Here is a 15,525-nt window from a genome sequence, read left to right on the forward strand (position 1 = left end):
CTTCCCTTTCAATTTTCACTTTCATGCATTGGAGAAGGAAATGGCAACCCACTCCAGTGTTCTTGCCTGGAGAATCCCAGGGACGGGGGAGCCTGGTGGGCTGCCGTCTATGGGGTCGCACAGAGTCGGACACGACTGAAGCGACTTAGCAGCAGCAGCATTCCCGCTTATCCGTAACACAATTGTATAAGTGTTTTGTGGCACAATCCTGTTAGTGATCAGTATATTCAACTTCCAACAGTCTTTCTTAGGCTTGAGACACTGCAGTCCATTAAAATAGTCACAAGAATGGCAAAGTTGAAACCCTAAAGGAAAAGAAGAAGCTTTGATGCAGAATTCTAGGGACAGGGATTCTGTTCAGAAGCCCACCCCCACCTGGAAACCTTTACACTCGAGTGGTGTAACACACACAGGAGGGATGCGGACACCCTCCCAGCTTCTGTCAGGGGGTCATTACTCCCCTCAAGAAGTTAAAGACCTCCCCCTCTCACCCAAGGCTGGGGGCTAAAAGAAGACACTAGGACAGTCAGTGGGGAAAGGGGAGTGTAGCCAGGGAGGGTAGAGAGATAATATGAAAAGAACTCAAAAATGTTCCCTCCCTTTGTGGCGGTATTTATCCAAGAACTGAAAATGAACTGCTCCGTACATTTGTTTGCACCCAGGACTCTGTCTCCTGTAAAGAGAAGAAGAAAAATTCTCCTTGAACCACTTCACACCAGTCAAGTCACCAAGTCCCTCTCTTCCTCCCCATACATTCTCTGCCCGCCCATTTGCCCACCAAGTACCACCCTCACCAGGCTTACTCTCATTCACGAAGAGCACCATGAACATGCTCATCAGAAGCAACCTGAACACCCGGGGGCCCATTCCTGCAGAGGTCCCAGGAGGAGGCCCCAGCCTCTTTTATCCCCACCACCTGCCCTCAGGCGTCCCACTAGAATCGCAAAGGCATAAATTTCAGGTCAGTCGACTTGAATTCTCTCTCTCCAGTGTTCCCAGGAGACAGTACATCCTGTCTATTTCCACCTACTTAGAACTCAGGCCGAGCAGATGTCCTGTTTCACTTTATTAGATCTATCATAAAATACTAATTAATGCTGGTATCAAATCTCTCTCCCTAGTACCTCATCACATGATTGTATTTCTGCCTGCTGGTCTACACAACAGGTGTATGTCCACATCCACGTGATGTCCACTTGGCTACAAGGCTGGGGCCCTGAGCATCTGGGAGTGAGTTTCTCAGGTCCCTTAGGGTACCACAACCCTCCCGAACACTCACCTCAGCCGATTCCCCAGATACAGTCTGACTGCCCGGTGGAGCATCCCTCTCTGAGATGGATGGGACAGCCCAGGAAAACAGGCGACGAGGTGAAAGTGATCCCCGCTTCCCTCCAGCTTTATTCATTAAAATTTTGAGTGGGGACAAAGACCAAGAATGATTACAATGGAGAGACAAACGCTCGAGTGATGGGGAGAAAGAGGAAGAGATGCTTCGATTACTCGCTCGGAAGGGATGTGGCGGGATTAGAAAGTTAGAGCTAAGGATACACATGTGTACATGCGCACACCCCAAACTCCCTCACCACACTTCGCAGGCCCCTTTCCTATTTGTCATCTTCTCCAGAGTACTTGGGCTTCCCTGGTGGCTTAGATGGTAAAGCGTCTGCCTACAATGCGGGAGACCTGGGTTCGATCCCTGGGTCAGGAAGATCCCCTGGAGAAGGAAGTGGCAACCCACTCCAGTACTTACCTGGAAAATCCCATGGACGGAGGAGCCTGGTGGGCTACAGTCCATGGGGTCGCAAAGAGTCGGACACGACTGAGCGACTTCACTTCACTTCCAGAGCACTTACCCACTTTGTCCTTCTCTAGCCTCTCCTTCCTTCCTTTGTCTCTCTCCCCTCACAAGAACAGGAGTTCCACAAACACAAGAGTTTCGTGTGTTGCGCTGCTTTCTTCTCAGCAGCTAGAGTGATGCCTTGCACAGATCAGATAACCTGGATGGCACGATGAGTGCGGTTCACTGGAGAGGCACAGGGAATGGGGCCTCTGCTGTGACAGCCTGATTTCGAGTTCTGGCCTTCCCCTTGCGGTTAGCAGTCACAGCACAGAAGACAGGCAGTGGTGATGGCAGGTCGCCCCTCTGGGGGAGGGAGCGGGTGGGGGCTGATTACCTGAACGAGCTCATCCCCAGAGCCACACACACAGTCTACCCAAGGGAGATTCCCTCGTGTAATCTTCATTCAGAGAGGACCCCATGCACACCTGGGATGGGAGCCCAAGTGTGTTACCTGTCTGCTGTGTGACCTCAAACAGTTACTGAACGTCTCTGTGCCCCTGTGACTGCATAGTTGAGACAGGACCTCTCAGACCCATATCTGATACCTTTGTTAGGACTTAATAGACTCACTCCTGGGTGATGGCAAAGGGGAGGAGCCAAACATGAAGACCTGCTGGGCGTCTCAAACAGTCTTTGGGCATGAGACCCACTTCATCTTTTGAATTCTCCGAACAACTTCGTAGGTTGGGAATAATTGACTCCATCTCACCACTGACCCAGGAGCACTGAGAGCTGCAGCATCTTTCTCTAGGTATCACAAGGAGCACATGCCTGATTTAGTGGGCTGTTATCCATCCACTCCATCATGGTGTCTCCTTCTGTCTAGAATCTGGAGAATGGCTCCCAGGGCTCTAGCTCTAGAGTGACCTGCACCCTGAATCATCACATGGCAGTGAGAGATGGGGAGAATGGCTAAGAAAAATACCGTCTCATAAAAATATAAAATCTCTCTCTTGCTCGCAGAGAAAACATTATTTATGGGCAAACTTTAACTGAAACACCTCCTTTCAAACACCTCTCAGCCCAGGATCTCAGTGTGGGCCACAGATGGACACGGGACAGCTAGGGAACCTCTCCCTGCCACTGATAGATGAGGACATGCTTTCCAACCTCTCTTTTCACCCTGCCTTTAAATGAGTCCCAAGAACTAGATTCGAAGCACCCCCCAGCTTCCTGACGCCCAGGGCCTGCTCCTGCTCCCTGAACCCCTGGCCTCCACTCAAGGGCGGACACTTGCTGCTCTTCCCTAGACGTGGGTGGAGGCGGTGCTGTGGGACATGGCGTCCTGCACTCTCCTCCTCAGAGCAGAACTGTACCCATCCGCTGGGACTACAGAAGGAGGGGAAAGGAATGACTTTGAGGCCAAATCAGGCTCCTTTGTAGTCAGCCCAAAGCTGGGTTTACTTTGCCCCTGTAGGAGGACAGTGAAAGGACATGGAGGGCAAAGGAAAATAACAATTCTCAGGGATTTCCCTGGTGGTTAAGACTTCGTGCTTTCAATGTAGAGGGTGTGGGTTCGATCCTTGGTTGGGAAAGGAAGATCTCTCGTGCTGCCAGGTGCAGCATAAAAGTAAACAAACAAACAAACAAACAAGTATTTCCTGCATTCAGCAATGTCTTCAACTACTTCAGCCAACCTCAGACAAGCACTGCTGCTGGCCTTGCTCAGCAGAGAGGAGGGCCGAGAGTGGATCACCTTGTCCCCGAGGAGTCAGAGGAGACAGACTTATTTTACCACTGGGTTCCATGAGAGCTCCTGGCCAAGTAGGAGAAGGAAAGTGTGGGTTAGGGAAACAGTCACGTTTCTTCCCTCTCTCCTGCTTCACTACCAGACCAGCTGATCTCCTGATACTGAGACCCACCTCCAACCCCTGCTCCCTCAAGCTGCCTGGATCAACCTCAGGACATTGCCCTGCACGTCTGGATCTCACCCCAGAAACCACTGACCCACCCGCTCTTCCTCTATAGTCAACCCAAATCAGCCTCCTGACCTGGCCCCACTTACCCTCCTTTAACTGTCTTCTCAACTTTCTAGGCTTGGACAGTCTCGAAGGTTCGCTTTTACCAAACGGGTAAAATAGAGGAGCTGGGCATGGAAGCATCATTGCCCAATGCCTTGACTTTACACCTGTGAAACAGGACTGGATTCAGATTTCAAGGCAGTGTAAAGGCAGAGGGAGATGCTGATTCATGTCCTCTCAGTCAGCAGGGCAGAGATCATGTCTGACTGGTAACAGAAGCAAGGAACGTGAACTTGGAGTCAGATATGGGTTTTGAGTCACCACTTTTCATCAGTTCAGCTCTTCTCCATGCTGGGTTTAGGAGATTAACTCCTGGAACACATGAAAAGGGAGGGGATCAGTTGTGGTAAGACCAGGAATAATAACTAGCTGCTTCACAAGGACTCCTCTGAAACGTTTCTCCATGACCCCCTCCTGAGACATTGCCAGGAATGAATTATCAGGGTCTCAGTCTCGAAGGTAGAGAAGGCTTTCCCTTGAGGCCATTCCCTCAAGCCCCACCCCTTCACCCAGTTGTCACCTTCCAGTCCCGTGCTCTGAGAGTAACCCACCAACTTTAGGAGTGATGAGTACAGATGGGAGGCTCCTGTAAGCCGCCCCAAACAACAGTCCCCAACCTATTGTCTAGGACTGCAGTCACAACAGATGCTCACCCAGTCCTTCCTACTGCACAGGCTTCTGGGACATTGACTTGCCAGGCTGGAGAAGAGGGAGTGGAGGTTATACTGCCCCCTAGTGGTGCATTTCTGCCAGTTCTTGCTTACCCCCTCTCCCGGAGCCCGCCCTGCTAAACCCAAGTACAATGTCCGCCAGGGTAATAACACTGACTTTGACGTCAAGGGTTCCTTGGGAAGTGGCTGGCAAACGTGACACTGTGGGGTCCAATATCTCTATTTCCCCAAGCCAGGAGTGAATCAAGTGTGTGTTCACCAAGACTACCCAAATAAAAACCTGCATGATTGGGCTCTGGTAAGAACATGGATGCGGAGAAGGCAATGGCACCCCACTCCAGTACTCTTGCCTGGAAAATGCCATGGACAGAGGAGCCTGGTAGGCTGAAGTCCATGGGGTCGCTGAGTCGGACACGACTGAGGGACTTCACTTTCACTTTTCACTTTCATGCATTGGAGAAGGAAATGGCAACCCACTCCAGTGTTCTTGCCTGGAGAATCCCAGGGACGGGGGAGCCTGTGGGCTGCCGTCTATGGGGTCGCACAGAGTCGGACACGACTGAAGTGACTTAGCATAGCATAGCATAAGAATATGGATGAAAGTGAAAGAGGAGAGTGAAAAAGTTGGCTTAAAGCTCAACATTCAGAAAACGAGGATCATGGCATCTGGTCCCATCACTTCATGGGAAATAGATGGGGAAACAGTTGAAACAGTGTCAGATTTTATTTTTTGGGCTCCAAGATCACGGCAGATGGTGACTGCAGCCATGAAATTAAAAGACAATTACTCCTTGGAAGGAAAGTTATGACCAACCTAGATAGCATATTCAAAAGCAGGGACATTACTTTGCCAACAAAGGTCCGTCTAGTCAAGGCTATGGTTTTTCCTGTGGTCATGTATGGATGTGAGAGTTGGACTGTGAAGAAAGCTGAGTGCCGAAGAATTGATGCTTTTGAAGTGTGGTGTTGGAGAAGACTCTTGAGAGTCCCTTGGACTGCAAGGAGATCCAACCGGTCCATTCTGAAGGAGATCAGCCCTGGGATTTCTTTGGAAGGAATGATGCTAAAGCTGAAACTCCAGTACTTTGGCCACCTCATGCAAAGAGTTGACTCCTTGGAAAAGACTCTGATGCTGGGAGGGATTGGGGGCAGGAGGAGAAGGGGACGACAGAGGATGAGATGGCTGGATGGCATCACCGACTCGATGGACGTGAGTCTGAGTGAACTCTGGGAGTTGGTGATGGACAGGGAGGCCTGGCGTGCTGCAATTTATGGGGTGGCAAAGAGTCGGATACGACTGAGCGACTGAACTGAACTGAAGAACATGGAATGCTTTTAATAGTTTTCCATAGTAGTCTTGGGGGTTTCCCAGGAGGCATTAGTGGTAAAGAACACGCCTGTCAATGCAGGAGACATAAGAGATGCAGGTTCGATCCCTGAGTGGGGAAGATCCCCTGGAGGAGGGCACAGCAACTCACTCCAGTATTCTTGCCTGGAGAATCCCATGGACAGAGGAGCCTGGTGGGCTGCAGTCCATGGGGTTGCTAAGAGTCGGGCATGACTGAAGTGACTTAGCACGCACATATGCATCATAGCGTTGACCTCCTAGCCAGGACAGGTGTCAGAAACCTTAACCAGCAGGAACCACTCTCTGAAAAATGTCGTCTGCCCAGACAGTACAGTGGGCTAGGGGCCTGCAGCTAAAGCTCTGGCTTGGGATGAGGAAGAGCTTGGCGGTGGGGGTGGCTGCAAGAGTGGTCTGTTAAATTTTAACTGCCACCAAGGCTTAGATCTGACTTGCTTGTTCCAAGTGAACAGGAAGGTCAGGAACAGTTTCTTCTACAATGACCTTTGAAGATGGAGGCTCAGGTTCAGAGCAGACTGTCTGGTTTTCCTTGGTGGGTGGACATCAAAGATGTTCACTGAGCTCTGCTAGTGTATCTGGGCGAGACTGGACCCCACCTGACAATTCTGGATGGTCACAGTCTAGGAAACAGCCAGAGGATGCATAGAGGTCCCAAGAAGCTTGTGTTAAATGTCTAGAAAGCCTCTCTCTGTGTCTCCTCTTCATTTCTAGGGTTTCCAACTCCCAGAGAATTCTGGCAACCCACCGGAGCCCTTCTAGATGTTCCAAACTTCTGGGAATTGGCAGTATTCCCTACATTGCTTGGGAGGAGAAGAGGGGGTCATTGGGTAAAAGGAAGGAGAGAGCCTGCAGGGAGGGTCAGGATTCTTGGGAGACAGTCTATTTCCCAGCTAAGTTTAGGTAAGGCAAAATTTCCCAAGCCTTAACACATCAGAGCAGGAACCTTATCAATTACTCAATGATTTTCTGATGGCTTCACAGATCCTGTGAACTCACATATTACCCTCAAGTAGATAGGAAGATCAAAAACTCCCTCACTCATACTACCATTCGTGGCGAGAACCAAGAACTCAGCACAAGAGTAGTGGAGAGCTTCTGTCTCAGAGGCAGTGAAGAGCAGGCTGCTGCCCTCTAATCAGGAAGTTCTCTGATTTGTTATTGTTGTTCAGTCGCTCAGTCGTGTCCAACTCTTTGAGACCCCATGGACTGCAGCATGCCAGGCTTCCCTGTCCTTCACTGTCTTCCGAAGTTTGCTCAAACTCATGTCCGTTGAGTCGGTGGTGCCATCCAACCGTCTCATACTCTATTCCCCGACACTGCTCATAAGTCGCCATCAGACTCCCGCTGCTGGACTTTCCAGATTCTCACATGTGTGTGCCTTTGCTGTGACTGGCAGTCCCTCTACCTCCCTTCCTACCTACCCTATCTTCTTGGAAGGCCCTTTACTTTCTCATTCAGTGACATCACTCTTCCCAGCCAATTTGGGTAAGGGGAGTTCCTTTATCTCTGCATTGTAGCCCAGTGTGAAGGCTCCTATTTCTGCAAACAACATGTTTGTCCTGGATTAACTGGCTTCTCTCTTCACTCGCATAAAAGCCACTTAAGATCCCAAGCATCTTATAATTTTGATAATATTTGTTACATGAATTTAAAGCAAAGACTTCTTGGGAAGTTTTGAATGCATCAAATTAAGAAATGACAGAGAAACTATTATGCTGTTTCACAAAATTTATGCATCTAGATGAGCAACCTATTCTAATACCCATCTCGCTGCACATATGCTAACACCTACAAAACCACCTCTCTGACTCCTGATTCATTTGGGGATATAATACTATTTAATTCTCTTGCTATCTCTCTTCACACATAGAGAGCAATATAGTAATCCCCTGCCTACAACAGTATTATTCCCAAAGCAAAGTAGTAGATTCAAAACTTCAGCTCCAGGACTTCCTTAATGGTCCAGCAGTTAAGAGTCCATCTTTCAATGCAGGGGACATGAGTTCAGCCCCTGGTGAGGGAACTAAGACCCCACATGCTGCAGAGCAACCACTAAGGCCCTGTGCCCTGGAGCCGGTACCACCTAGAGAGAAGCTCACGTGTTGCAGTGAAGACCCCACGTGTCACAGCTAAGACCCAATGCAGCCAAATAGATAAATAAAATATTTTAAAAAAAGAAAACCAGCTCAGACTTTTGCAGCCAGTCATGGGCTTTCAAATCATAGAATATTTGTTAAAAAGATAATGGTATTGGGCTTCCCACTTCCACTGTGGGGGCACGTGTTCAATTCCTGGTCCCCTGGTCAGGGAAGTTCCACATGCTGCAAGGTGTGGCCAAAAACAAACCAAAAAAGACAATGGTATTGATATCAGCATCATGGTGGATTGAGATGCACCCTTTGTCTCTCCCCCTCAATCAACAACCAGTTAAACATCCACAACTCAACAGAGCAGCTCTGCCCAACACACTCAGGACGCTGGAAAATCCACATATCGGTATATCTAAAGGTAGGTGGGCTGGAACACAAAGAAGAGCTGGAACCAGGACCACAGCACAGGTGGTGGCCACAATCCCGGCCCACAGCCACTCTGGTTGAGCCTGCAGCCCCAGAGAACCCGGTGGCAGCTGAAGAGATGGCCATATGCCCTGGGGCTCCCGCTGCTGCGGTGCCCACACACACAGGCCAGTGGGTATCAGCGACAGAGGAGCCTGGGACCCTGCCCTCCAGCCACAGAGGCATCCACAGTGCTGGTCTCCACCCACCACCCTTAGCAGCGGCTCCCACCAACCCAACGGTACCGCAGATGGCAGAGGTACCCTGATGTCAGCTCCCGCTCTTCCCCTAAGCAGCGGAGAGTGACATTCAGGAGACTGTAGCTGCTGTGGAAGTGCCTGCCGTCTCTGTGCCCCAGGAGGTGAGGCCAGAGACACAGCAGCGTTCAGGAGCACAGTGGGCTCCACCTGTGGCACAGTGCAGACTCACAGCCAGAGGCAGTGCCGGTATAAGAAACTGAAAACTTACCATAGTGCCACTCATTGGAAAACAAGAGAGAAGCCTCTAATGTCTAACCTGCTGTATCATTGGAATCAAATTTAAAAAAATCTTTAAGGAAAAAAGGTGATTGCTACTTCAAATGTGCTGGCAAAGGAACCATCAAGCAGTATGAAGAACCACATAATACATAAAAAGTAAATGAAAACTTTCCAGAAATTAAAAAAGTCATAGAATATTACGGTCTAACTGATAGAGAATTCAAAATAGCTGTCATGAAATTCAATGCGCTACAGGCTAAGAAGGCAATTCAATGAGCTCAGGAATGAAAGTAATGAGCAGAAGGAGGACCTTACCAAAGAGATTGAAATTCTAAGGGAGAAGCAAGCAGAAATCATTCTGGAGCTGAGGAACTCAATTAATGAGATGGACAATACATTGGAATCCATTGCCAATAAAGCAGATCATATGAAAGAGAGAATTAGCAAGCTAGACAATGGAAATCCAGAAGTGGTACAGGTAAAAAAGGAATGAGAATTAAGATCTAAAAAAAAAAAAATGAGGAAAGTTTATGAGAGTTAACTAAATCTTTTAGGAAGGGCAACATTAGGGTAACAGTTATCCCAAAAGGAGAAGAGGAGAAGGAGAAGAGAGGAGACAGTTTACTTAAAGAAATAATATCTGAAACTTCCTGAACCTGACAAGGAACTGGACACACAAGTCCGTGAAACTAAGAGAACACCTAATTGCTTCAATGCAAAAAGACCATCTTAAAGACAGACGGTCAAAAGTTGAAGACAAAGAAAGAATGTGAAACACGGCCAAGGAAAAAAAAAGGATGGTAATCTGATGAATGGGAGAAGATATTTGTGAATAATACATTCAGTACAGTGTTAATATCCAAAATATAAGGAATTATACAACTCAGCAACTCATACAACTTAACAAAACAATTAAAAAATGGGCAGAGGATCTGAATAGACAGATTTGTTTATCTGAATAGACCTTTATTTCTTCAAAGACATACAGATGGCCAACAGGCACATGAAAAGATGTTCAGCATCACTCATCACTGCTGCTGCTGCTGAGTCACTTCAGTCGTGTCTGACTCTGCGCGACCCTATAGACATCAGCCCACCAGGCTCCCCCGTCCCTGGGATTCTCCAGGCAAGAACACTGGAGTGGGTTGCCATTTCCTTCTCCAATGCATGAAAGTCAAAAGTGAAAGTGAAGTCGCTCAGTCGTGTCTGACTCTTTGCAACCCCATGGACTGCAGCCCACCAGGCTCCTCCGTCCATGGGATTTGCCAGGCAAGAGCACTGGAGTGGGGTGCCATTGCCTTCTCCTCACTCATCACTAGGGAAATGCAAATCAAAACCACAGTGAGATATTATCTCACACCCATGGATGTGCTATTATCAAAATAGAATGATTATTACCAAAAAGGCAAGAAATCACAAGTGTTGGCAAGTACGTGGAGGAAACAGGACCCTCATACAGTGTTGGAACATAAATTGGTGTAGCCGCAATGGAAAACAGTATGGATATTCCTCAGAAAGTTAAGAACTACCATATGATTCACTTATCCCACTTTCCCAGAACCCACTTCTGGGTATTTATCCAAAACATACAAAAACACTACTTTGAAAAGATATATGCACCCTAGCATTTATCTTAGTGTTGTTTATGTTAGCCAAGATATGGAAACAGCCTAAGTGCCCATCAATGAATGAATAGATAAAGAAAATTCTTTATTCTATTATAAAGAATAGATAAAGAAAACTTTTGATTTGAGTTGCACGCGTGCTCAGTCATGTCCAACTCTTTGTGACCCAATAGACTGCAGCCCGCTAGGCTCCTCTTCCCATGAGATTATCCAGGCAAGAATACTGGAGTGGGTTGCCATTTCCTACTACAGGGGATCTTCGTGACCCAGGGATATAACCCACGTGTCCTGCATTGCAGGCAGATTCTTTACAGTCTGAGCCACCATGGAAGCCCATTTATACATATGGACACTACACACACACACACACACACATACATACATTATATATATTAATATATGTACAATGATATACTATTCAGCCTTTCAAAAAGATGAAATCTTGACATTTGTAACAACATGGATAGATCTTGAGAGTATTACACTGAGAGAAATATAAGATAGAAAAAAACAAATACTGTATGATTTCACTCATAGATGGAATATAAAACAAAACAAAACAAAAATCAATGACAAACCTAACCAGAAACAAACACACAGATACAGAAAACAGAATACAGTTGACCCTTGAACAATACAAGTTTGCATTGCGTGGGTCCACTTATTCCTAGATTTTTAAAATTAAATACATACCACAGCACTACACAGTCCTCTGTTGGCTGAATCTCTGGGTGTGGAATCTTTTATAAGGAAGCCTGACTGTAAAGTTATATGTGGATTTTTGACTGGTGGAGGGTTGACACCCCAATCCTCACATTGTTCAAGGGTCACTCCAGAGAGGAAGGGGTGGCTAGAAGATGAAATGAGTATAGGGAACCAAGTGTGTGGTGATGAATGGAAACTAAATTTTTGGTGTTGAGCATGCTGTAATGTATATAGAAGTAGAAATATAATGTTGTATACATGAAAATTACATAATTTAAAGCAACTAAGCACAGGCTTTGTTGCTGCATACCACGTGGAATCTTCCCGAACCAGGAATGAAACCCATGTCCCCTGCACTGGCAGAAATATTCTCAACTGCTGGACTGCCAGAGAAGTCCTAAATTCACCATGATTGAGGGGGTTTAGCCTCCCCTGGTATTGCTGGAAAGATCTCAAAGGCAATAGGGTTTGGGGAGCTGAAACTATTCATTGCACTTTGGGCTCAATTTGGAGACCGTCCTGAAATATACATGCTCAAGCCCACAGCAATACGGTCCAACTCAGTGCTTTAGATTCAAAATTCTGTGGGTTGCCAAGTATTGCCATCAGACTGCTGGGGAGGGAGCAGGTCTAATAGAGTAATAATTAATAGTTGATTACTCAACCATCAACAAATATTAGTGGATGTTTGCCATCTGATAGATACTGGGAAGTTGTTTGAGGTGCTGGAGACACTACTATGAACAAAAGAGACAAGGAGAGGGGGAAACAGTGCTTTGAAGAAGGATTCAGAGGGCTAGTTCAGTTCAGTCGCTCAGTCGTATCCGACTCTTTGCGACCCCATGAACTGCAGCACACCAGGCCTCCCTGTCCATCACCAACTCCCGGAGTCCACCCAAACCCATGTCCATTGAGTCGGTGATGCCATCCAACCATCTCATCCTCTGTCATCTCCTTCTCCTCCTGCCCTCAATCTTTCCCAGCATCAGGGTCTTTTCAAATGAGTTGAGGAAGGGATTTTGATCTAAAATGGAACCAGTTCTCCAAAGAAAACATACAGATAGCTAACAAACACATGAAAAGATGCTCAACATCGCTCATTATTAGAGAAATGCAAATCAAAACTACAATGAGGTATCACCTCACATCGGTCAAATGGCCGTCATCAAAAAACCTACAGACAATAAATTCTGGAAAGGGTGTGGAGAAAAGGGAACCCTCTTGCACTGTTGGTGGGAACGCAAACTGATCCAGTCACTATGGAGAACAGTATGAAGATTCCTTTAAAAAGTAGGAATAAAACTACCACTGCTGCTGCTGCTGCTAAGTCACTTCAGTCGTGTCCGACTCTGTGCGACCCCAGAGACAGCGGCCCACTAGGCTCCCCCGTCCCTGGGATTCTCCAGGCAAGAACACTGGGGTAGATTGCCATTTCCTTCTCCAATGCATGAAAGTGAAAAGTGAAAGTGAAGTTGCTCAGTTGTGTCCAACTCTTCGAGACCCCATGGACTGCAGCCTACCAGGCTCCTCCGTCCATGGGATTTTCCAGGCAAGAGTACTGGAATGGGGTGTCATCACCTTCTCTGAAAACTACCACATAACCCAACAATTCCACTCAGGTGTATAACCTGAATAGACCATAATTCAAAGAGACACCTGCACCCCAATGTTCATCACAGCACTATTTACAATGGCTAGAGCATGGAAGCCGCCTAGATGTCCATTGACAGATGAATGGATAAAGAAGTTGTGGTACACATATACAATGGAATATCACTCAGCCATAAAAAGGAACACATTTGAGTCAGTTCTAATAAGGTGGATGAACCTAGAGCCTATTATACAGAATGAAGTGAGTCAGAAAGAGAAAGACAAATATCATATATTAATGCCTATATTTGGAATCTAGAAAGATGGTGCTGAAGAGCCCATATGCAGGGCAGCAATGGAGATGCAGGCAGAGGGAACAGAGTTGCGGGCACAGGGAGGGACGTGGGGCAGACTAGGAGAGTAGCCTTGAAGCATGCATTACCATATGGAAAATTAGACCGCCAGTGGAGACTCATTGTATGACTAAGGGAGCTTAAATCCAGGGCTCTGTGACAACCTAGAAGGGTGGGATTGCGAGAGAGGTGGGAGGAAGGTTGAAGAGCGAGGGAGGAGATATATGTATACCTACAGCTGATTCATGCTGATATATGGCAGAAACCAACACAATATTGTAAAGCAATTGTGCTAAGTCACTTCAGTCATTTTCGATTCTTTGTGACCCCATGGACTGCAGAGTGCCAGGCTCCTCTGTCCATGGGATTCCCCAGGCAAGAATACTGGAGTGGGGTGCCATTTCCTTCTCCAGGGGATCTTCCTGACCCAGGGATTGAACCCGGGTCTGCTGCAATGCAGGCAGATTCTTTACCCTCTGACCCACTAGGGAAGCCAATTGTAAAGCAATTATCCTCCAATTAAAAATAAACAAATTTTAAAGAATGGAACCAGAGGATATGTAACAAAGAATCTCATGTGTGCTCCTTGAGAAGTATAGAACTTAATAACTGAGAGATTGATTTTGCATACATGCCTGATTTACAGGAGATTGAGAATTATCTCCTGATCGATGAACATTCAGCAGAAATCTCTCCCCATCCTCAAGCCAATGAACTTACTGCTCAAACTCTGGCTGGACTTACCCCTCTTTGCACTTGTTGCCTGTAAATACAGCCCACCCCAAGCCCTCAACAGATACGTTTGTGTCTTGCGACAGCATGCCTTTCCCGAATTGCAATTCCCCTGCTATTCCTGAATAACCTCAAATTCTGGTCATTGAAACTTGCCCCGGTTTCCATCTTTATTTAGGTTGACAGAACAAAGCTAGGACCTGGGTCCTGTGTGTAGGAGGGCCTAGGATAAATTTCACTTTCCTTTTCTTTCTATTGGACTATGGAGATAGCTGGGCTTCCCTGGTGGCTCAGTGGTAAAGAATTCACCTGCAATGCAGGAGATGTGGGTAGGAGACGTGAGTCAGAAAGATCCCCTAGAGGAGGAAATGGTAACCCATTCCAGTATTTTTGTCTGGAATACCCCAATCCCTAGGGTCACAGAGGAGTTGGACGACTAAAGAACAACAAAATTCCACACTATGGATGTACCATAGATATGGAGATAGCCGTATTTAGCTTATATTGGGTTGGCCCAAAAGTTTGTTTGGGTTTTTCTGTAAGCTCATATGGAAAACCTGAATGAACTTTTTGACCAAACCAATAGTTTGCTTTTTTTGTTCCACCTAGGCCAGTCACTCTATAAAGTCTGATATATTCATTCAGCCCTGCAAGATGGTATTGTTGAAATAAAGGAACTGAGCATTCATACATTAACTCCTTTATTGAGGTCCACTTTATGGAAGAAGTGTCATATCAGCTTAAAACAATGCTGGACTGGAAGAAACACAAGCTGGAATCAAGATTGCTGGAAGAAATATCAATAACCTCAGATATGCAGATGACACCACCCTTATGGCAGAAAGTGAAGAGGAACTAAAAAGCCTCTTGATGAAAGTGAAAGTGGAGAGTGAAAAAGTTGGCTTAAAGCTCAACATTTGGAAAACGAAGATCATGGCATCTGGTCCCATCACTTCATGGGAAATAGGTGGGGAAACAGTGGAAACAGTGTCAGACTTTATTTTTTGGGCTCCAAAATCACTGCAGATGGTGACTGCAGCCATGAGATTAAAAGACGCTCACTCCTTGGAAGGAAAGTTATGACAGACCTAGATAGCATATTCAAAAGCAGAGACATTACTTTGCCAACAAAGGTCCGTCTAGTCAAAACTATGGTTTTTCCTGTGGTCATGTATGGATGTGAGAGTTGGACTGTGAAGAAGGCTGAGCGCAGAAGAATTGATGCTTTTGAAGTGTGGTGTTGGAGAAGACTCTTGAGAGTCCCTTGGACTGCAAGGAGATCCAACCAGTCCATTCTGAAGGAGATCAGCCCTGGGATTTCTTTGGAAGGAATGATGCTAGAGCTGAAACTTCAGTACTTTGGCCACCTCATGCAAAGAGCTGACTCATTGGAAAAGACTCTGACGCTGGGAGGGATTGGGGGCAGGAGGAGAAGGGGACGCCAGAGGATGAGATGGCTGGATGGCATCACTGACTCGATGGACATGAGTCTGAGTGAATCCAGGAGTTGGTGATGGACAGGGAGGCCTGGTGTGCTGCAATTCATGGGGTCGCAAAGAGTCAGACACAACTGAGCGACTGAACTGAC

At 46.8% G+C, this 15,525-nt stretch overlaps 1 long non-coding RNA gene across 1 annotated transcript; it reads right to left on the reverse strand.

Moving 5' to 3' along the window:
• Nucleotides 1-177: 177 nt before the first annotated feature.
• On the reverse strand, nucleotides 178-1,058 carry LOC133241178 (uncharacterized). The gene is made up of 3 exons (XR_009734534.1): nucleotides 804-1,058; nucleotides 647-673; nucleotides 178-305 (listed from the first exon to the last, which is right to left on the reverse strand). It is a non-coding gene; the product is annotated as an uncharacterized LOC133241178 (long non-coding RNA).
• Between the last annotated feature and the right edge of the window lie 14,467 nt (nucleotides 1,059-15,525).

Source organism: Bos javanicus, chromosome 29 (assembly GCF_032452875.1).
Source record: "Bos javanicus breed banteng chromosome 29, ARS-OSU_banteng_1.0, whole genome shotgun sequence".
Classification (NCBI taxonomy): domain Eukaryota; kingdom Metazoa; phylum Chordata; class Mammalia; order Artiodactyla; family Bovidae; genus Bos; species Bos javanicus.